Source organism: Phascolarctos cinereus, unplaced genomic scaffold (genome assembly GCF_003287225.1).
Source record: "Phascolarctos cinereus isolate Bilbo 61053 unplaced genomic scaffold, phaCin_HiC Scaffold_4;HRSCAF=312, whole genome shotgun sequence".
NCBI lineage: Eukaryota > Metazoa > Chordata > Mammalia > Diprotodontia > Phascolarctidae > Phascolarctos > Phascolarctos cinereus.
The window spans coordinates 325,784,000-325,806,940 of NW_027555847.1; the positions used below are offsets into that span (position 1 = coordinate 325,784,000).

A 22,941-nucleotide genomic window follows, 5' to 3' on the forward strand; every position below is an offset into this window, starting at 1 on the left:
CAGGATGGAATGGGATCACCTGAACAATTAGAGGGGTTAGGTTTGGTAAGGAGTAAAACCACTACATCATGTGAAATGGGTGAAGGAGGAGAGAGTGGCAGGAGGAACCCAAATGATAGGAGATGAGGAAGAGAAGGGAAGAGGGAGGTCATGGTGAAAAGCCTCCATTTTTTTTATATAAACTATTTATTAGTAGACAAGGCCAGTGAACTTGTTTACTTCTTCTTGGACATGCCCACAGTGTGACCCCTGCAGCCTGTAGTCTTGGTGTGCTGGCCTTGGACCCGGAGACCCCAGAAGTGCCAAAATCCACAATGTGCCCAAATCTTCTTCAGTCGCTCCAGATCTTCACGTAGCTTATTGTCCAGATCATTGGCCAGAACCTGGCTATATTTTCCATCCTTTACGTACTTCTGCCTGTTAAGGAACCAGTCTAGAATCTTGTATTGCCGGGGATTCTGCATGATGGTGATCACACGCTCCATCTCATCTTCAGTGAGCTCACCAGCCCTCTTGGTGAGGTCAATGTCTGCTTTCCTCAGTACTACATAAGCATATCTTTGACCCACACCCTTGATGGCTGTGAGGGCAAAAGCTATTTTCCACCATCCATCAATGTTGGTGTTGAGCACTCTCAAAATGTGCTGGAATTTCTAGGGGATTACAAGAGATATGGCTGCAACAGCAGTGTGAGAGCCTTCTCTGGAAGAGTGAAAAGCCTCTATTTCTTCTGCAAAATATGAGACAAGGTTCTCAATTGAGAAAGTGGAGGGAAGGGAAGCTACAGGAGGTTTGAAGAGGGATGAGAAGGATGGAAGAACCACTGTGGAGAAAGGGATAGTGAGTTGATAATGGAGGTATAATAGAATTGCTTAACAGCAGTGAGGGCCCAGTTAAGGTTGTGTATTATAAATTTGCAGTGGACCCAGTCTGAACGCTTGAGTGATTTTCTCCACTTTCATTCAGTAGCATATGTAGGAGCAAGGGAGGATAATGATGAGAGTGAACCAAGGCTGAGATGATATCATAAGGGGGCTAGGGATACAAGAGAGGAGGTCCCTGGAGAGCTGAATTGGTTCACTAAAGGGTCAAAATAAGAAGAGTCGTTAGTGCAGGGGAGGTGGCTTGGGACAGACCTGAAGGGTCTAGAGATTGGAGGTCACATTGTGGACAAAAGGGTTTAAAAGCCAATAGATCTACGGTTGGATGAGGAGATTTTGGAACTCTTGAACACAGAGGTGGTACATTAGTGGGTGACAGCAAGATTGATGGTATGAACATCTTTGTCTGTGGCTGAGGTGAGGTAACGGAGTAGCTCAAGGGAAGTGAGTACTTTGAAGAGCCAAGTAGTTAGGATATTTGCAGTAAAGTCAGTATGTACATTGAAGTCCCCTACTATAAGGACAAAAATTCAAATTGTTCGACTACTACAAATTTCCAAAATCTTTATGAATGAGTCATATAGATTCATAAAAAAAAAGCCATGGGTTACTTAAATTCATTACTTTTCAACATTTTAAGCAACATTTTGCCTGTCTCCGTGGGGTATTCTTAACACTTCAATGTCTTTGGGGGCACAAGGCAAACTTACAAATTCTGAGATTCTCATTGTACTTTTGCATTGTATCACACGCTTCGATGCTGACATGCTCTGGCAGTCTAAAATAAGTAATTTATTAATTAGGATCATTGATGTGGATTCCTGGAGCTCTAATTCCCCCCACACTTTATAAATGAGGAAACTGAGGCCCAGAAATTTTCCGTGGCTTGTCCAAGGTCACATAGGTAGCTCTCTGTGTCATGCTGCTATCTCAAACAAGGGTCCCCAAGGAAGCTCACTAATACATTTTGTTGAAGCTAAATCAAACCCTTACAATAAATATCTATGGAATCAGTGTATTGTCTTGATTTTCCCCCAGGTGTTTTAGTTCGCACTAAACCCTATATCAATTTCCCATTAGGTTTCAAGTCCTACCCAAGCAGGGAATTAAATCAGTGCCAAATTTCGCATAGGCCTATGGCCAAAAGGCCAAAAGGTTACCTGGGTCATCTAAAGGATGATCTCCACTGCTAATTCAAAATCTAACTGCTACAAATTTCCAAAATCTTTATGAATGAGCTATAAAGATTCATAAAAAAAGAGCCATGGGATACTCAAATTCATTACTTTTCAACATTTTATGCAACATTTTGCCTGTCTCCTTGAGATATTCTTAGCACTTCAAGCAATAGACTTAAAGCTGCCGCCTTTGTAGCAGACATTTATTTATACCCATGATTTCTGCATTTTACAGGAACCCCATGTTTTAGCAGTTGGCATAAAATAGGAGAAATCTGCCATTTAACACTAATCCAGGGCAATTCCAACATGTTAGCCTGGTGCTTTGCACATTATAGATGTTCAGTAAATAATGTGCTAAATAGAATGGGGGGGCGGGGTAGGGGGTGGAGAGAAACACTATATCTTTATGTAGCCCCTTACCAAACTGCAGGCTTCTTGAACAGGACCCAAACCCTTCTGACTTTATCTCTCTCAGTGCCTTACATGCAATAGGTGCTTGGAACATTTCTGTTCAATGATTCAGCGTACTGGTAATGTAAGTTTTAGTCACAGGTTTGATATGAAGTTATTGTGTGACTCTGGATAAGCCATTTCCACTCTTCCTGGGAGCTTCCTCTATAAAATGGGGCTTGGACAAGATGGTCTCTAAGGTCTTTTCCAGCACCATGAAGCCTTCAGGCAGTATCCAACACACTTCACCTGCTCGGTCAGGTCTGCCTGTTGATCACTTGGTTTTGCTGAAGGGTATGCACAAAGCTTTACAGAAAATGGGGAAGTCTGGGGTCTACCCGTTCAAGGGACATTAGCACTTCCTAGAGTAGCGGGTAACAGCTGCTATTTCTGACTTCGATAACGACTTATCTGCTAAAACCTTTATTACAGATTAGCCAACAACCAAACTCATTTATTGGCAGTAAGATGCATATGACTGGTATACTACAAAGGAGAGTTAATGATTGAAAATATCACATTCAATAATATATTTGCTTAGGAACAACAGCCTAGAAATCTAAACCTCTCATTTCTGTACTGCCAGATGCATCTTTCCCCCTCGTTGAGCAATCATGATGACAAAACACCATCAATGCACAAAGCATTTATTAAGTGCCTACTATGTGCCAGGCACTGTGCTAAGTCCTGAGGGTAGAAAGACAAAGAATGAAACAATCCCTACTACTCTTAAAGTGCTTACATTCGACTGGGCAGAGCACATCAAGTTAATCTAATTCAAAAAGCCATCATATTAGAAAAACTATGTAAATATTTGAATTTCTTTTTCCTTTTACCACTTCTAAAAAAAACACACAATAGCACCAGAGGGATATCAAGATCTAAACAATATGTTTAAGAGCTTTCCACCAGACCCTGAGGAAGGAAAAGATAGAAAGGAGGGCAGGGTGCAGAGGAGACAATGACACAGCCGATGAGAGACAGAGACAGAGAAGAGACATACAGAGACTCAGACAAGAGACATACAGAGATAGAGAGAGGCAGAGAGCAAGATCTTAATGATACAGGTCAAAGAGTTGGATAGTATGAACAAAGTGGAGCCTGTCCAACAACTAGAGGAGACAGAAGAACAATCGGGCCCTGGGCTACCAGCAGCCCTGCAGAATACCTTGCTGCCACAGAATTCCTTAGAAAGCTCAAGGTCACAAGCAAAAGAAATAAAAGGAAGGATTTTCATCTGAGCCATTATTCCACTAGAGCACACACAAACATGTAATATTTTAGCAAAGACAAAAGCCAAGGACGAAAGGGTGATAGAGAAGAGGGGCTGCACTTTGGTGGGCTCTCCTGGGTTCTTCTACCTTCAACATCCATGTTACATATTGTTAACTTCGCCGACCACCACCATGGGGAGTAGGTCCATCAAAAAACAATGACAAAATGCATTTGATTATCATTCAATGGTTCCAGGGTGAGGAGAAAAGGAAAGGAAGGAGGTGACTGAAGAGAAGAAAGAGTAAAGAGGCACAGCTAGAGATTTCCTGAAAGAGCTCCAGTAGAAGTAATCACCAGTTTAGAAGAGTGGGCCCTCAGGGCAGAAATTCCTCCTAGGTAGGTTCCTGATATGAGTATAAAGTAGTCAGCCAAAAGGACATGGAGGAGGTGCCCCTTGTGACTTTAGAGGCCTGCTGCTATGATAAATAAGATAATAGAGATAAAATGCTTTTCAAACCTACAATACACTGTATAAAGGTCCACAACTGTCACCAGCATCAGCACCTCCCGTTACCAATCTTCTGGCGATGAACCTTTCAGTAGCCAGGTCCTCAGCTGGCCAATTCCAAAAGTAAACTTTTGTAGAACAATAATTCATTATGTCATGTTTTCCTAGATAGGAAAAAACAGAAGGGTGAGGAGAGAGAATTTCCTTTAAACATTTGTAATTGTATAGGTACAGGCAGATGTCCCTAAACATTACTTAACAACACAAATACAATAATGTGAGGTAGAACAATGTCACCGAAGGCAGTTAGTTTTATGAGGAAATTACCAGGCAAAATGCAACCAAGTGCTCCCTGGTAAGCATGACCTGCCCCAGTACAGAAACTGCATGGAGTCAGTGGGGCAGGAGAAGCCAGAGTTTGGGGCCTTGGTGGTCACTGGGGGACAGCAAAGGAAAGCCACCCTAGTAAAAGTTAAGCTAAGAGGTATTCAAGGGTAAATGGATTAATATTGTTGGTATAAGGTTTGGGCAACTTTAGGGTGGAGTCTGGTTAGAAAAACATTATCTGAACACCAGATTTGAAGGGAGTTCACGTCCAGACTCTGATCCCTGGGGGCAAGAAAACCTTGTGGATTCTTCTCCCTTATCTTCCTTCCATTTTCCCACTGAAATATATAAAACATGTAAACATAAAAACCTATAAAAACATAAAACACTTAACACATATGCATAAAACATATAAAACACTGAAACATGTTAAACACAGGGACAGGTCATCCAGATTTGTTATCTGATAGAGTAATGAAGCCAAATTCCTTTTACTTGTTTGCCCCTATGCCCTTTCCAAGTTCATGAGGAAAAGGTGTAGAGAGATAGAGTTGTTGCTGCTCTCCTAACCTGGGGGTAAATCTCTCATACCTCTAGTTCACAGTGTATGCTTTCATCACTTGCACTTGGACCTATTATTCCTCTTGGGTGGAGAACGGTAGAAACTCCCTCCACTGATACAGCTGTGTAACTGACCTCTATCTTGAAGTCTTAGAGAATTGCCTAAGGTCCCCAGGAAATGAGGTGAATTGCCAGCTATCACATAAAGAGTTTTATCAGAACTAGAACTTAAACCCAGGTCTTCCTGACTCTCCCCTTCATGCCTCACTGCCTCTCAAGAGTGAAAACTCCCTCAATTACCAGTAGATCCAACCATCAATCACAAAATAGAAAAGTCCTAGGGAGGTGCCAGAGGTGCATCAAGGTAAAATGACTTGCCCAGGATCACACAGCTACTATAAGTCAGAGACAAGATTTGAACTCAAGGTTACATGATACCACCTCTATATAATAGGTATGTAAACATATTTATTTGTCCTCTTTCTCCTAAAGGGGGAGAAAGGAAGGGAACAAGCATTTATTAAGTACCTGATCTGTGCTAAGCACTTTGCAAATATTACTTCATTTGATCCTCACTTACTCTGGGAGCTAGGTGCTATCATTATCCCCATTTTACAGTTAAGAAACTGAGGCAGACAGAGGCCAAGTGACTCGGCCAAAGTTGGTTAGTGTCAGAGGTCAGATTTGAACTTGGGTCCTCCCGACTCCAGACCAATCGCTCTATCCACTGTCTCTACCCTAAAGGACATAGCCCCTAGTTCCTTCTTGTTTCTCACAGTGCCCAGTACAGACCACTGCACCATATGGTTGGCCTGAACACTGTCAGTAGCCTACTTGACACCAACTACATCTACCAGACTCCTTCCTCTCTGCCCTTCCCTCCTGCCCCACTTCAACCCACAAACAAGAAACCAGCTCCATCCACCAAGGACAAGAGAGCAAGTATGACACCCCAAATCCTATCTGCCTATGACCAGCAAATGCACTCAATTCACTGTGACCAACCGGAGAGCAAACCAGCTGGCAGCCAGCCTCTTAGGCAAACATTCAGGCCCAGCTGGTCGTTAGAGACATATCTATATTAATAATACTCAAACTACTTTTGGAGCAATTCATGCGCTCAGTTCCCAAATACATTTAATGGAACCTGATGCAGCTTCAAATGAAATTTCTACTTAATTGGTAACTGTGTGTGAATTATTAACTAGTGCTCTTTGAGAATAGAGCATAAAATAGGGGGAAAAAACACTCTAGTGTGGCTCAAAGATAAGAAAACTACTATTTTCCCCCTATGGTTTCATAGTTTATAGAAAGGTCCTCCCCGTTTGCTCCCCTCATCACCCCCTCTTTTGCCTTATTATTATTATCGGCCTCCTAGACGGCCTGGCTGGAGAGCAGTACAATAAGAATGGCAGTCAGATCTCTACCCTATTTTGATAGGAAAATGTTGAAAAAGGCACTTCAGAGATAGCCCCGCTATGGCTTTCACAAGAAGTTTGGAACTGAGCTCAGTGACCTTCCTTCTACATCAAGCCACCCTGCTGTGTCTTTTAAAGCAAGCTGCCACATTAGTATTAGAAGCAGCAAAACTCCCTCTCTGAAATTCTCCCAAGAGATCATAGCGAGGAAAATAAGACATGCTTTAATTGCAGGCAATAAGACACATGTGTTTTAATTTGATGATGGGATTCCTGACGCAGACTTAGCTGGGTTCATTCTCTGTTCACAATAAGTATGGTTTATCCCAGCTGGAGGTCAGGACAATCTGAATTCAAGCCTTTGTGCTGCAGGTTACCCTGTTGGTCACCTGACTGCTCACTTTATAATGAGCTGCCCCAGGAAACAGGGGACCTGCTGCTGGGGGTTTGTGCACTAGGATGCAGGGGTTCTTAACCTGGAGTCTCTGGATAGATTTCAAGAGATCTGTGAACATGGATGAGAAAATAAAAACCCATCTTTATTTCAATGTAATTCATTTCTTTTGTAATGCTATATATTTTATTTTATGCATTTAAAAGCAATATTCTGGGGAATCTACAGGCTTCAGACAACCGAAGGGGTCTGTGATACCCAAAGGTTAACCCCAATTCTAGAATAATCCAAAATGCCAACTTCTGGAGGATTCTCAAACACCTCACTGAACACTGTGTGTGAGCTCTAAGGAAAAGGGCACCTGCAAAAGGAAGCCAGATGCTCCCTGGGAAGCATAACCTGCCCTAGTGTGTAAACTGCATGGAGTCAGTGGGGCAGGAGAAGCCAGGGTTGCTGGGAATATCAGTTAATCTCTCTCAGGCTCAGGATTCTCATCTTTAAAATGGAGATAAAACCAGCAGCTACCACTCAGGATTGTAGTGGAGATCAAATGAAATATTTACTCTTTCTCCCCCACACTATTTGATCCAGCCAAACTGGCCTTCTCCCTGTTCCTGAGCACCGACAATCTGTTTCCTATCTCTAAAGCCCTTGCATTAACCCTCACCATGCCTGGAAGGGTCCCTCCTTATGTCCACCTCAGGGTCCCTTTCTTTCATTAAGATGCAGCCCAAGTACCATCACAAAATCTTTTTTGATTCTCTCCCAAACTATCATGTATTTAATTTGTGGATGTGTTTATATTTATTCTCTTTATATAGATTTACATATACTTAGTGTCTCTTCCATTAGAATGTAAGTTCCTTGAGGGCAGGGCTTACTTCATTTTTCTTTGTACTTGTATTCCCAGTGCCTGGCTGATCTCCCTAGTTTCCTTTGTCGATGTTTGTCCTTTGTTCTTGAAGAGGACAGATGACTTTGAGTGTGATGTCTTAACTTGCCACTGCTAGCTTCCTTTAAGTCTTAACTAAAAATCAAAATTTATATAGGAAGTCCTCCCTAATCATCCTCCTCTCCTTGATTCCAATGCTTTCTCTTGTTCAATTATTTCCTGTTTATCCGATATATAGCTTGCTTTGTATATAATGGTTAACACATTGTTTCCCCATTAGATTATAAGTTCTTTGAGGGCAGTGACTGTCTCTTACCTCTTTTTATATCCCCCCCAATTTAGTAAAGTACCCCACACATAGTAGGTGCTTAATAAATGATGACTGATTGACATAGTACATACTTAATAAATAATTGATTGATCATCCACATTCCTGGTGGGAAGCAGACAGTCTTAAGTTTCTGCCCTCAGAAAACTGTGCAATACCAAACAAGGCAGGAAGGACACTATCCCCTATATTAGAGGAGCTAGGAGCAGTTACGGCCCAGGATTCTTTGTCTTCTATCTGGTCCCTGGTGCTGGAGTCAAATATTGGAAGGCATGTATGGATCAGGCAGATATGAAGGTAATCTATAAATACACAATTCTTTCAACTCTTTTCAAAGTTTTATGTTATTCTCAGTGGTAATCTGAGGATACAGAAATCTAAGTTCTGAGTAACGTATTCCATAATACATTACTTCTGGGAGGTTTATTATACCTACTACATTCAAGGCCAAAGTAACAGGGAAAAAAATTAACTGTGGCATTAACAATTTGTCAAGAAATAACAAAGTAGGAATCAAGCTCAGAGATCAATGTAGTACAATTCCCTTGACTTTTGAGGAAACTGAGGCCCTGAGATGAGTAACTTGCCCAAGATCATGTTTAATGAATGGTGGAATTGGGACTTAAATCCTGGTTTCCTAAAAGTTTTTTCAAATGTTTTTTTCCCACCATATCTTGCCAACTTCTCAGCTAAGCAGCAAAATTATACTGAGAAAATATGTTTTGTTTGAATCCCATGATAGCCGGGTGGCTAATGTTAACATTGGCTGACGAAACACATAGCTTCTGACTTTCCATACACATTACTATCAATGTTTGCTACAGTTTAGTCTACAGATATGCACATCATACTTTTCTAATGGTGAATGTGATCCAATTCTCTATTGTTGTTCAGTCATTTCAGTCATGTTGGACTTCTGTGACCCCACTTGGGGTTTTCTTGGCAAAGATACCAAAGTGGTTTGCCATTTCTTTCTCTAGCTTATTTTACAGATGAAGAAACTAAGGCAAACAACGTGAAGTGACTTGCCCAGGGTCACACAACTAGTAAGTATCTGACCCATATTTGAACTCAGGAAGAGACGTATTCCTCACTCCAGGCCCATAACTCTATCCACTGCACCACTTAGCTGCCCCAGATATGCACATCACACTTCTCTGATTGGTAAAGGTGATCTAATCTCCTACATATTAAAATTAATGCAATCTGCATACTCAAAATATCAAAGTCCTAAACCCACCAATAAGCAAATCAAAATATTTTCTTAACTTCCATATGCAATTCAGGGGACTATTTTTTTCTCCCCTGTTTTGAGTAAACTATTCTCAATACTACCATTGCTGAAGTTACTGAATCGATTTTCATTTTTCAGCTTATCTTTGATTTAACTCATTCTTTTTTAGCACTTGCAAGATCTTTTTTATATCTTAAAGGCCTTAAAACCTTGTTTTTAAAATTCACACTATATCTTAGAAATTTACATGGAAATAGATTTTAAAAGAATTTGGTGATAACCTGCATAATTTTGGAGTATTATATCATGGAGTCAATCAACAAGCACCTTACTTGTGCCAGGCAATGGATACACAAGGACAAAGAAACAAATAATTCCTGCCCTCAAGGAGCTTACATTCAAATACAGGAGACAGCATGAATATACATATAGAATAGATAAGAAAGAGGTAGTTAAGGAAAGAGGGCACTAGAAATTGGGGAATCAGGAAAGACCTTATTATATACAATGTGGCACTTGGAGTGTCATCTTGAAGGATGTGAGGAATTCTATGAGGCACAAGTCATGAGAGGGTGCATTCCAGACTAGCTCATACTGCTAGTAGCAAGTTTCTGAGCCTGGATCTGAGCGCAGGACATGAGGGACCTACAGGTGCAAAGGTCTGGAGATGGCAGATGAAGCATCATGTATGAGGAAGAGAAGGTTGGACCACAGAAAGTTCACAAAGCAGAGCAGTGTATAATGAGTCTGAAAAGATAGGTTTAGGGTCAAATTGTGAAGGATTTTAAAAGCCAGAGGAATTCATATTTAATTCTAGAGAAAATAGAGAGCTATCGGAACTGATTGATTAAGGGAGTGCATGGTTAGATCTACACTTCAGGAAAACCTTTGGCAACTGTGTGAATGATGATGCCTTGGAGTGAGGAAAGACTGGAGTCAAGGATACTAACTAGAAGGCTGTGGGAATAGTCTAGGTAAGAGGTGCTGAGGACACAAATACAAGAGATACCGTGCAGGAAGAAAACAAGATTCAGAATCTTGTTGAATACGTACGGTGAGACAAAAGTAGAGGTCCTAGGCCCAAATCCTGGCCTGCCTGAGAATGTGTAGTTTAGGGCAAGTTACCGTAAACTAAGAGGGTTGGGACAGATAACCTCTAGGATCTCTTGTGGTACAATAGATAGAGCATGGGGCTTGGAATCAGGAAAACTCATCTTCCTAGGTTCAAATCTGGCCTCCAACAATTATTAGCTGTGTGACCCTGGGCAAGTCACTTAACCCTGTTGGCGTCAGTTTCCTCATCTGTCAAATGAGCTAGAGAAGGAAATGGCAAACCACTCCAGTATCTCTGCCAAGAAAACCCCAAATGGGGTCATGAAGAGTCGGACACAACTGAAATGACTCAATAACAGCAGGATCCCTTCCAATCCTATGTCTATTACCCTACAGTTAATAAATTGTAAGACCTCAACATCCATCTCTTTAAATTGTTTTAGGAAAATGTAGTCATGGCATTTGGACTCAAGGGAAGTAGTCTATGATTATGGAACAGAGCAAAGCTAACTGGCCCCTATGATATATCCCTGACTTTGGTCTTGTGCCAAAGACCATGCTCTGAGAGCTGGTCACTGAGGACACATGCATTTAAAATCTTTAAAGAGTAATTTAGGTTTCTTCCACTTCTGGAGGTGACCATTCTGCAACGACTTCTCGGTCTTCCTTTAAGTCTCCACTAAAACCCCATCTTTTACATCTTTTTCAGCCTCCCTGAACCCCTTTTAATTCTGCTGCCTTTCCTCTGTTAAATATTTCTTGACTTATTCTGTATATAGCTTGCTTTGTATATATTTGTTTATGTATTGTCTCCCTCTATTAGATTGCAAGTTCCTTGAGGGCAGGGGCTATCTTAACCTAGAACCAGTTGTAGTTGTTGTTCAGTTATTTCAATCATGTCCAATTCTTCATGACCCCATTTGGGGTTTTCTTGGCAAAGATAATGGAGTAAATTGCCATTTCCTTCTCCAGCTTGTTTTATTAGTAAGGAGACTGAGGCAAACAGGGTTAAGTGACTTTCCCAGGCTCATACTGCTAGTAGCAAGTTTCTGAGCCTGGATCTGAGCGCAGGAAGATGAGTCTTCCTAATTCCATGCCCAGCACTCTACCCACTGTGCCATCTAGTTGCCCATAGCACATAGTAGGTACTTAATAAATGCTGATTAATTGAATCATGCTTTCTCTGAGAAGCTTTTGTGATCTCACTAGGACATGCTGCATTCTTATTTTTTCTTACAGAGATGGGCATTGACAGCTCACAGAATTCATGCGTGGGGAAAAAATAAAATAAAATCACTGACTTCAGTAAAAATAACAACACAAGCAGGCTCCTCCAAAAGCAGAGCAGTAGTTCTATGATCTCTGTGTTTGTTCAGTAAATAAAGCCTCTGAATTAGTAGGGGATTTAAAGTAGCTGGAGGGGAAAGGCCTGCCCTAAAACAAGATCTGTGGTTCTCTCTAACTCTCCATAAGAGGTTGAATTGACATTCTCATTCCTTCTTTAATTATTAAGGGAAGGGGGGAGCTTGCTGCAGGCATCGAGGAGACTGTCAATGAGCTCATGAGCTCTACCCAGGAGGACAAAAGGAGATTGCAATAGAAAATGACAACACCAAACACAGGTTCAGCGACTACTGCTTCCCTCATCCCCCAGTTATTTTTCACTAAGACAACTGAATTAAACAGAATGCATGCCAGTGAATCTCCTAAACACCAGAAGTGGACTGGACTACTCCCTGTCAGGGCAAAATGCCTTTTAAGCTTTCCAGTTTTAAAGGGAACTAGGAGTTGATGTCAAAAATAATACCAGAAGCTGCCCAGGAGTTTTACACAGTGAAACACACCCTTTTAACATCCTGACCTAAACATACATGCGCTGCTTAGATTTATACCAAGCAACGGTCCATATTGACTCTAAAAGTGAAAAGGCTGAAAAATGGTTGTTTTTAATCCAATGAGGTCAAAGAACAGGGAAGGCTTATAGAAGAAGCTACCCCCTGGCTCTTAGGACTTGATTCCCCTGATGAAATAAAGGTAATCCTTGCCCCCAAGTAGACCCTCACTGACACTGGACAGAACATCAAGTGACCATGTTAAAAACATAAAGTGACCACAATTAGAAAAACCACAAAGCTTTTTTTCCACATCTAGGGGATGCCCACGTTTCTACAAAGAGGGGAAATACCAAAATGGAGTCTTATCCACTAAGAAAGTTATTTAGAACAAAATAAATACTGGAATAGTTTGCCATTTCCTTCTCCAGCTCATTTTACAGATGAGGAACTGAGGCAAACAGGGTTAAATGACTTGCCCAGAGTCAAACAGCTAGTAAGTTTCTGAGGCCAAAATGAATGATTCTATTAGATAATCGTAGAAAATAAGGTCCCTAAACTTAAGAAGTTGCTTTATTTGGGTTCTAGAGTCCTCAAGATGGACTTTAGCTTATGCTTCAATAAGTATTAATTAGTGTGAATGTTTTCATAAAGAAGGTGAAAAACCTCAGATAATTATACTGTTAAGAAGCCATTAGATTGTAAGCTCCTTGAGGGTAGTACTTATCACTGTGCCTGGCACATAGTAGGCATTTAATAAATGTTGGTTGATTGATTGAGATCAACGTTTCCCAAACTCTGTTCGACGGACCCTGTTATTCCCCACCTGGAATGGTGCAATGGAAAGGGCAATGACCGTGGAGTCAGACTACCTGGGTTTAAATCCCACCTCCAACATTACCTGTGGGACCTTAGACAAGTCACTTAACTTCCTGGTCTTGAGTTTCCTCACCTATGAAGTAAGAGTGGGAATGAAGGTCCCTTCTAGCTCTACACCTATGAGCCAAGGGCCATCTCCAGTTATCCTGATCTATAGCTGGCCCAGATGGCTCCAGAGGAGTAACTGAGGCTGGTGACTTAGTACAGCCCTTCCTCACTTAAATCCAATTCACTTGAAAGTCATGGTATCACGTCCCTGATGTCATGGTCCTCTTCAAGAACTAAGGACAAACAACAACAACAATCTACGAGCCAATCAACTTGGACGATTAAATGAAACGATAAATGTAAAGCACTCTGTAAACCTTTAACATGTTAGCCATTATTCTTATTCTGTGAGAAAATTTCTATGCTGAATGATTTTTTCCTTACAAAATGTTAAATGTAAAATTACATATATGTATATATATATGTGTGTAACAATGAGAAGCACAGAAAGCTTGAATGTGCATGCTTGAAGCACACATACCGGCCAGGACAAAACTGCTTTGCCCAGGGACGAGGGGAGATGCAGTGAGTGAGGGGTTCCTGAGTGTGGCCGTACAACGGGGCCACCAAAAGTCAAGTGTCAGAACCCCCTGGACCTGGTTGTCAGGGTTGGTGGAAGAAGCTGAGAAGGAAAGCAAAAGAAGTGGGGGGGTGAGAGCCAGGCACAGATACAGAGAGAGGGCCGAGTATCCTTAGAGCTCACGGCTACCTTTCCCCAAAGCAGCTGCTACCCCTTGGCACTACTGCTTCTGCCATTCTTGGCAGTCCCTTTGCCAAGAGAGACAATCCTATCTTTACCATGAAACCTGCCTTCCCTCAGATTATCTCAGGCCTTTTCCCTCTGTAGCATCTACCTCAAAGGACTGTTGTGATGATCAAATGAGATAATATTTGTAAAAAGCTCTTAACACAGTGACTGACACAGAGTAGGCACTACCTAAAATGCTTATTCCTTCTCTCCCTCCCTTATTCTCTCGCCTTCTCTTTCCCACCCAGTCTTCCCTTCTTGCCTGCCATCCATTCCTCCTGGCTGCATTCTCCAGCCTGTAATTATAGACTAATTAACAAGGAGTCTCCCTCTCCCACTGAGCAAATCTGTCAAGGGCAATCCACTGCACACAGCACAGGCTTATGTGACAAAGGATTCTCCTTCCCTTTCAAGTGAGCTTTGGAGGGAGGGAGGAAAGGAAGGAAGCAGTGAGGGAGGAAAAGAAAGAGAAAGAAGAGATAAAGAAAAACTTGGTCAAGAATACTCTATTTTTAAATTTTTTTAATTTTTAAACCTTTGGGTTACAAATTTTTTCCCTTCCTCCCTCCCCACCCACCCTCATTGAAAAGGCAAGCATCTTGATACAGGTTATAGATGTGCAGTCATGCAAAACACTTCCATAGTAGTCTTATGTGAAAAACTAAGTATATTTCCCTTCATCCTATCCCATCCCCCATTTATTCTACTCTCTCTTTTGACCCTGCCCCTCCTCAGAAGTGTTTGCTTTTGATTAGAATACTCTATTTCTTTAAACAACTAAGGGCAAACCGATAAGGGCAACATAATCTCCCTTTATACCAGAATTTAGGTATTCTGTTAAACTAATTCAACCACCAGTATGCTGTGGCTAAATTAGCTTAGGAAACACTAACTTAGAAGATTAATAGATGTCCAAAAGCTATTTGGCCATATACTATATAAGACACAGCTGTAGCATAGCAGAGAAAATGCTGTCCTGAGAGCCAGGAAGACAAGGGTTCAAAACCTGCCGCTGACACATACTGGCTGTGTGACCCTAGGCAAGTCTCCTAACCTCTCAATGTTTTATGAAACTCTCTAAGACCTGCATCGGTAAGGGGGATTGTAAGTCCCTGGAGGGCAGGGACTGTCTTTTGCCTCTCAGTGTATCCCCCAGTGCCTGGCACATAGTAGGCATTTAATAAATGTAACTGATTGATTGGCTGACCAGGGAGTTTCCTATACCAATGAAATCACAAGTCCAGGCCCAATCTCATAAACCTTAATGTCTCGAATATCATCCAAATAAAAGTGACACCTTCAAAGCTAAAACCAAATAGAAGCCTTACTCCTAAAAGATCTCTTTAAAAGGGGAAAAACCCCTACAACACTGAAAAATAATAGTCCTTATAGACCACACAGGTTTTAAATCATTCAGTTTGGGGGGGGCGGTAAATACAGTGTGTATGCCAAGGGCTGAGCACAGATGGGTTGATGTGACAGTCAACACTGTCCTCCTTGCTGTTCCTCACACTGGAGACTATATGGCTCTCCATCTCCCAACGTTTTTGCTGGCTGTCTTCCACACCTGGAATTCTTTCCCTCCTTATGGTGGTCTCTTGGCTTTCCTGGCTTTAAGTGACACCTTCTTCAAGGGGCCTTTTCTGGTCCTTCTCTGAGTGTCTTCCCTCTGAGATTACCTCCTAATTATCCTGTATAGATCTTGTATCTACATGGTGGTTATTGTCTCTCCCAAAAGACTATGAGCCATTCAAGGGCAGGCACTAAGTTTTTGCCTCTCTTTGTATCTCCCCCCTTTACTGAACACAGTGCCAGTCACAGAAGAAGCACTTAATAAATACTAAATGATGATGAGGACAAGTGTTATATGATAGGTAAATTGCCAAAGTATTCTTTCCAGGATTACTGTTGTTGTTTTTCCTTTCTTTTCAAGAGGACCAGTGACATCATGGGTGATGTCTTGACTTGCACGTGAACTGGATTTGAGACAGAGTTGCACAAAGTCATCAGCCTCACCCTCTTCCACAGTCACTGGAGTCCAGTGGCAAGACAAAAGTCAGGAGGACATGATGACCTTAGTGCCTTCAATGTGCTCTACAGGGCCTCCTTCATCCACCTTCAATATGTTCTCATCTGCCTTTTTCAGGACTGCTCATCCACCTTTGATGTCCACCTTTCACCCGACTCTCACCTGTGGCTCCAAGAAGCTGTAGAAACACAGCAGCTACATCCTGGTAAACAGTTTCAACAGGCAGGCTAAACCAGATTGAGGGAAACCAATGAGTCCAGCATTACCTGGCCAAGATAGGGCTATTTAAAGCCATCTTCTGGCTATAGTCCATTGGAGAGGGGTTGGATGTGAAGGGAGGGTTGGGGTGATTAAGATATACAGACACCTATATCACAAGGAAGAATAGGATGAGTAGAAAAAAAGCAAAGTCTAGTAGAAAGGGCTCTGGATTTACATCAGAAGACATGGGTCTAAATCTTTTATTTGCTGTTTACTTCCTGTGTGACCCCTGGCAAGGGGCAGCATTCTGCAAAAAGGGGAGGGTGGCAGAGAGTAGGGTAGAGGGGCACAGGACTGGGCAATCTCTCAGGTCCCTTGCTGTTCTGCATCCTAGAGGGAGGGGACCCAACAGGGCCAAAAAGTAAAGGAAGAATGTTTTACAAGGCCACCCACAATGCCTTACACCTATCAGAGATGGCTCATATAGGTACAGCCACATAACAGGATATCCCCTCTTGCTGGTCAAAAGGTTGTGTCTGTTAAAGGAAAAGTGGAAGGAGGCATTACTCATAGTAACATAATTGTAAAGGATGTTGGCAGCCAACTAGTCCAAGACTCTCATGTCCAAAGTCATTCTAACAGCAACAGAGACAGGATTTGAATCTGGCTTTTCCAAAGCCAGCGCTATCTTTCCACGGTAAAAATGGTAACTCTTGTATTTAGCATGTATTACAGGTAGCAACACAGTATTGTGAAATATTTTCATTATTTTTTGTGTTTCTATTAGTATTTTGATCCTTTCGAGTTTCCACAATTGTATGCTACATGCATCATAGGATTAGAGTGGTTTTTTTGTTTTGTTTTGTTTTCCCAGGACAATTCTTCAGCAATTCCTATGTAAGGATCTTATCATGTCAAACAGTCTAGGAATAAGATTTACAAGTAGATTTCTCTGCATAATTAAAAAAAAAGGAAACTAACAGCACATGAAATGAATTTTAAAATGCATCCTTTTCCAAAAAAAAAAAAAAAGAGGGAGGGCTTCATGATCACTGCCATTGCAAAGAAGCTACCAGGCTCCTTAGCAATGGTGGAACCAAGTCACAGGCCTGGCCCCTGCACAATTAGTTATATTGCATCATTAGCAAAAACAGAAACATGAAAAAGGTAATTCCCTCTACCCATCCAAGAAGGAATGAGCCCCACTTACCAAGAACCATCCCAAGAACTCGAGACACAAATACATAAAATGATACAATCCTTACTCTCAAGGAGCTCACATTAATTAGGGGAGATAAGACACAAGAATTCAACAGTAGGGAGGATGTAAAAGCCCAGGTACAGGGGCTGGGTGTAGAGCAATGCCCATGGGTCCCCTGAGAATGTACCATCAGGTCAAACGTCAGAGTCTGGGTATCCAGAAGGTGAAGAGGGAGGGCAGATGAATTGGAGGATGTTAGAGCACAAAAGCAGGGCAGCTGCTTAGCCCTGGTGGTCCCCCCTCTCACCTGAAGGACTAGGATCAATGCTCATCCAAGCAACTAGAGCATCCATGAAATTCTGGGCTTCCTAAACACCAAAGACAGAACCAGCAAAACCTCAAGCACCACCTTTGGGTTGACCACGGGGGCATGAGAACATTAAAGGCATTTCGTATTATCCCTTCAGGGGCCTGCCACATTTACTAAGCACATCATTTGTGTGGGAAGACCATCATATCATAGGATCATGGATTTACTGCTAAAAGCAACCTTTAAAGGTGAGGTCATACAGTCACACAGAGGTGAAGGGGATCTACAAGTCCAACCCCTGTGTTTTACAGATGAGGAAACTCAACTTCAAAGAGATTGTGTGTTGCCCCCAGAGCTAGCAGGTTCTAGAAGCAGAATCTGAACCCAGGTCTTCTTGAATTCTACTCCAAAACCCTAGTAACTATGCCAGAAACAGAAAGTTGTGGTTGTTAAGATGATAGACCTTCTTATTCCTTCTTACCCTGCATTATCCTCAGCACCTGATTACTAACCTTGCTCTTTCTAATTTTGCCACCATGCTGGAAAGCCAGAGCTAGAAAGGATTATTGGCGTCAATAACCAGGGGCACCCAGACAGCTCTTCTATCCTCTGCCACCATAACCATGATAAATCACATAGCAGCCTGTCAAGTGCTTTCCTCAATGGACAGACTGTATCAAGGAAGCAGCTTTTCTGCTTCTAACGAAGCCAACAAGATGTGGCTTAAAGCTCGAAATGCCAAAGATATGATTTTGCTCTTACCCATTTAAAGTTTTGAAGTGTCAGCTAAAAAACCTTAGAAAAAAAGGATCTGTTTGTCATATTTTAATAAATGCTTTGCAACTTGAAAAAAAAAACATTTTCCTCCCAACAACCCTCTGAGATACGTAGTTTGAGTATCATCCCCATTTTACAGATGGGGGAACTGAGGCTAAGAGACGTCCCAGGACTTACCCAAAAATCTCATCTTCTTAATATCAAACTACATTTCTGTCAGTCTAACAGTTTCCCCCTTGCTCAATTTGTCACAAACCTAATGGGAATAGGAACAGTACAGCTACTGAACTGGGAGGATAGATCACTTCTCAAGTGCTTTTAAGGTTTAAGGTAGCTGTTGTTCAGTCATGTCTGACTCTTTGTGACCCCATTTGGGGTCTTTTGGCAAAGATATTACAGTGGTTTTCCATTTCCTTCTCCAGCTCATTTGACAGATGAAGAAACTGAGGCAGACAATTAATTGATTTTGAACTCATGAAGATGAGTCTTCCTGACTCCAGTCACAGCACTCTATCCACTGAGCTGCCCCCTAGCTGCTCTGAAGAGCTAATAAGTGGTAAAATGATTAGAACCCAGGTCTTTTGACTTCAAGTCTAGAACTCCTTCCAAATAAATCAAAAGGCATTTATTAAGCCCTTACAGTGTGTCACATCTTGTGTTTGGAATTGAGGATACAAAGAAATAGAAAAAAGTATCTGCTTTCAAGGACTTCACACATCTCCAATAGGGAGACAATACGTAAGGTACATACAAGACACATCTGCGATCATCTCAGAGCAGAAATGGGGAGAGGGAAAGGGCTTGGTAATAGAGAGACAGGAAAAGTCTCCTGCACAAGGTAAGATTAGAGAAGAGACTTTAGGCCAAGGGGAAAAAAAGACGGAGCTAAAGAGGGAGGATATTCCAGTCCTGGGAATAAGCCAATGCAGAAGCACAGATATGGAGATGGAATGCTGTATTCAAGAAGCACCAAGTAAACCAGTGTAGATGGAGTAAAATCTAAGAAGTGAAAAGGCAAGAAAGAGAACTCAGAAACTCAAACACTTTGGGTGGTCGTTACCCAAGCATCTTCTACCACTGACTACCTGAAGACTTGATGCCTTTGAAAACCAGCTTCTGGAGCCAATCTCAATGGACAATTGATCATTTTACTGATTGTTGCCATGCAACACCCTAATGTAGCCTGAAAGAGGTAACCTCAAAGGGCTTATGGGTAAAAGGGAAGGAAAGGGAGAGATAAATTCAGAGAGGGAGATTCAAATGAAGGTGCCTAGAGATAACCACATGGGAGTTTTAACAGCAAAATGCCCATTACATTTTTCAAGCTGTTTGTTGTAACTTCAGCATTCTTCATGAGGTTGCAATTTTAAGTTTGTGCTGCAAGTTAACTGCTTTCATGCTAATCTCTCTCATAAATGTTGTTGGAGAAGGCTCATTTGTCCTTGCTTTGCTCTATGAAAGATGGAATGGTTAAAAACACTCTTTGCCCACCGCTTTTTATGCCCCAATTTCTTTTCTCTAAAGTAAGGGCCCCAGGTGGCACTCAAGTATATATTAATTGATAATGATGTTCATTGAGAACAGAGCTGATGTGGCCAACGTGGAAGCTACCCCGCAACTCAATAACCTTCACAGAAAGGATTTAAAATAAACTCTGTAGCCTAAAAATTCTCAATATGTAGATGATGAATCAATATGTAATTTTCTTGACTGGACCATTATTTTACACCTTGTATGGAGGGGAGGTGGGGTGGGAGAAACACAGTATGGAAAATACTTTCTTGAGTCTCCAGGAACTTAAAATCCTGAAACAATTACATGCAGCCTCACCTGCTCTGTCAAACCCTCCTAGAACACTAAAATTTTCAGGATGAAAACAACTTCAGAATAAAATAGTCTTAATGTGAAATCTACATTCCATCTGAATAGCAACCATCCATGATAAGGCTGCTTGGCACCAATTAAGAAAAAAAAATCCCATTTCAGCAACTGCTCTGATGATCACTTTACAATCCCATCTTTTCAAATCAAATATTTATTGTCTCATGTTGCTCTTTATTAGGATCTTCTGTCCAGCTTTATGATGAATACTCAGGCTAGAATTCATCTTCCAAGCACAACATTCACAAAGCACCATGAAAATGTGAAGTTTTCAGGAATTTTCAAAGACACTTTGCAATCACCACCATCTACGGTGTCTTCATATGTTAGCTAAAGGTACCGCTGCATTATTAAGGACTTGAGACACATATGATTACTCAAAAAACAAGAATATTCAACAACTTCTTTCTGAGGGTTCAGTGGGCTCTACAAAAACGACCCTATAAGGAGGCAAGAAAAAAATTAAAGAATCACACCCTTTGTGGGAAGAGGGAAATGGAGAAACAGAAGGTGAGAGGGAAGAGAGAGAGAGAGGAAGGAGAAAAGAGGGGAGAAAGGAGAGGGAAAAAGGGGAGAGAGAGGAAGGAGGGGAGAGAGAAGAGAGAAAGGAAAGGGGAAAGAGAGGAGGGAAAGAAAGTAGGGAGGGAGAGGAAGCAGAGGGGATGGGGAGAGGGGAAAGGTAAAGTGACTTGTCCAGGATCAAACAACCAATATGCATGTGTCAGAGGCAGAATTTGAACCGGTCTTACTGTCTAGTAGGGAGATTCTATAGTGTCTCTTTTGTGGAATTTTTAGTTAAATTTTTGAAAGGGACCAGTGATATCATGGGTGATGTCTTGAGTAGTGGGTGAACAGGATTTAAGTGAAGCAGAGTTGTGCAAAATCATCAGCCTCACTCTCTCTTCCAGAGTCATAGAAGTCCGATGGCAAGACAAAAGTCAAGACAACTTTCCATGACCCAGGATATGGTAGATGACCAAGTACAGTGTCTGACCAAGCTCTAAGGGCTTCATGGCACCTGCTTCAGCATCCTTCATGGCCATTGGAACAAATTGTTCTCATTTGCCCATTCCACCAGGGCAAGTCTTGATATGCTTGAGGTAGACATCCCCCTAACTAACCTGAACTGGTTTCCTGTCAGTTAGCCTCAACCTGGTTTAGCCCTTCTGAAATGGTTTATCAGGGTGTGGCTGCTGTGCATGCTATGGCTTCTTAGAGCCACAGGTGAGAGTTGGCTGAATCAGGGGGACACCAAAGGTGGATGAGCAGATCTGAAAAGGGCTTGTGGCAAACCCTCACACCAGAAGTGCTAATCCTTCTGAACACCCCATGGGAGAATCACTAAGATGGCAGACCCAATTACAAAAGACCAAAGTGCTTTATGAACTGTAGAATGCTACATGAATATTAATTACAATCATCATCCCATGATAAACTCAAAAAAAGTTCATTCTCTGATGCTGAATCAAGTAAGCAGAACCAGGAGAACACTGTACACAGTAACAGCAACATTGTGCAATGACCAATTTTGATAGGTTTAGCTCTTCTCAGCAATACAACGATCTTAGACAATTCCAAAAGAATCATGATGGAAAATGCTACACACATCCAGAGAAAGAAGTATGGAGTCTGAATACAGATCAAAGCATGCTATTTTCTTTTGTTGTTGTTGTTCTTTCTCATGGTTTTTCCCTTTTGTTCTGATTCTTCTTTCACAACATGACTAATGTGGTTATGTGTTTAAGATGATTGTACATGTACATCCTGTATCAGATTGCATGCCATCTTGGGGATGTAGGAAGGAAGAGTGAGAGGGTGAAAATTTTAGAACTCAAAATCTTATGAAAGTGAATGTTGAAAACTAAAAATTAATTAATTTTTTTAAAAGTTCATTCTATTCAGGTGCTTGAGCTAAATTCTCATACTCCAAAGTTCTCCTACTCATTAGATTCACCTCAGCATCCATCCAAAACAAACAAACAAAAAAAAGATCTTGATTTCATTCCTTCCCTACTCCAGTAGGGAAATGAGAATTTTGACATTTTCATTTTTTTTACATAAAATAATGAGGTTGGACCAGACAGTTCCTCAGCACAGTTCCTGGCACAGAGAGGATGCTTAATAAATACTTGTTGATTGAGCAAAATTCCCTCCTAGTTCTAATCTGCTCTGGCTCTGACTTCTCCATTTGTTCCTTTTTGTGAATCAATCATCTGCCAAATTCCTTCTTAGATCCTGCCTTTCACATTCAGCATCTTAGTAAAGATTTTTGTTTTGTTTTGTTTTTTTCTAAAAGTATAATTCTAGATGAGCCACCTAACATCTCTAAGCCTTATATTTCTTCATCCATATGATGAGAGAATTGGGTTCAATGATACCTTCTATTCTCTTCTAAACAGAACCACTTTTCTCTCATCTTTTTTAAAAGTTTTTATTTAGGCTTTGAGAGGCTTAAATATAAGCATTCAAGAAGTCATGGGATCATCCATTTTTTTAACTGAAATCTTCAGACATCATCCAGCCCAACTCCCTCATTTTCCAGATGAGGAAACTGAGGCCCAGAGAGTTTAATTGATTGTCCAAAGTCACGTGG

At 41.4% G+C, this 22,941-nt stretch overlaps 1 protein-coding gene and 1 pseudogene across 3 annotated transcripts in view; both read right to left on the reverse strand.

Annotated features, from left to right (window-relative positions):
- MAST4 (microtubule associated serine/threonine kinase family member 4) overlaps positions 1-22,941 on the reverse strand; it is a 781,800-nt gene that overhangs the window by 657,779 nt on the left and 101,080 nt on the right. The gene's annotated exons all lie outside the window — the stretch shown is intronic.
- LOC110222302 (small ribosomal subunit protein uS13-like) lies at positions 216-18,228 on the reverse strand (annotated as a pseudogene).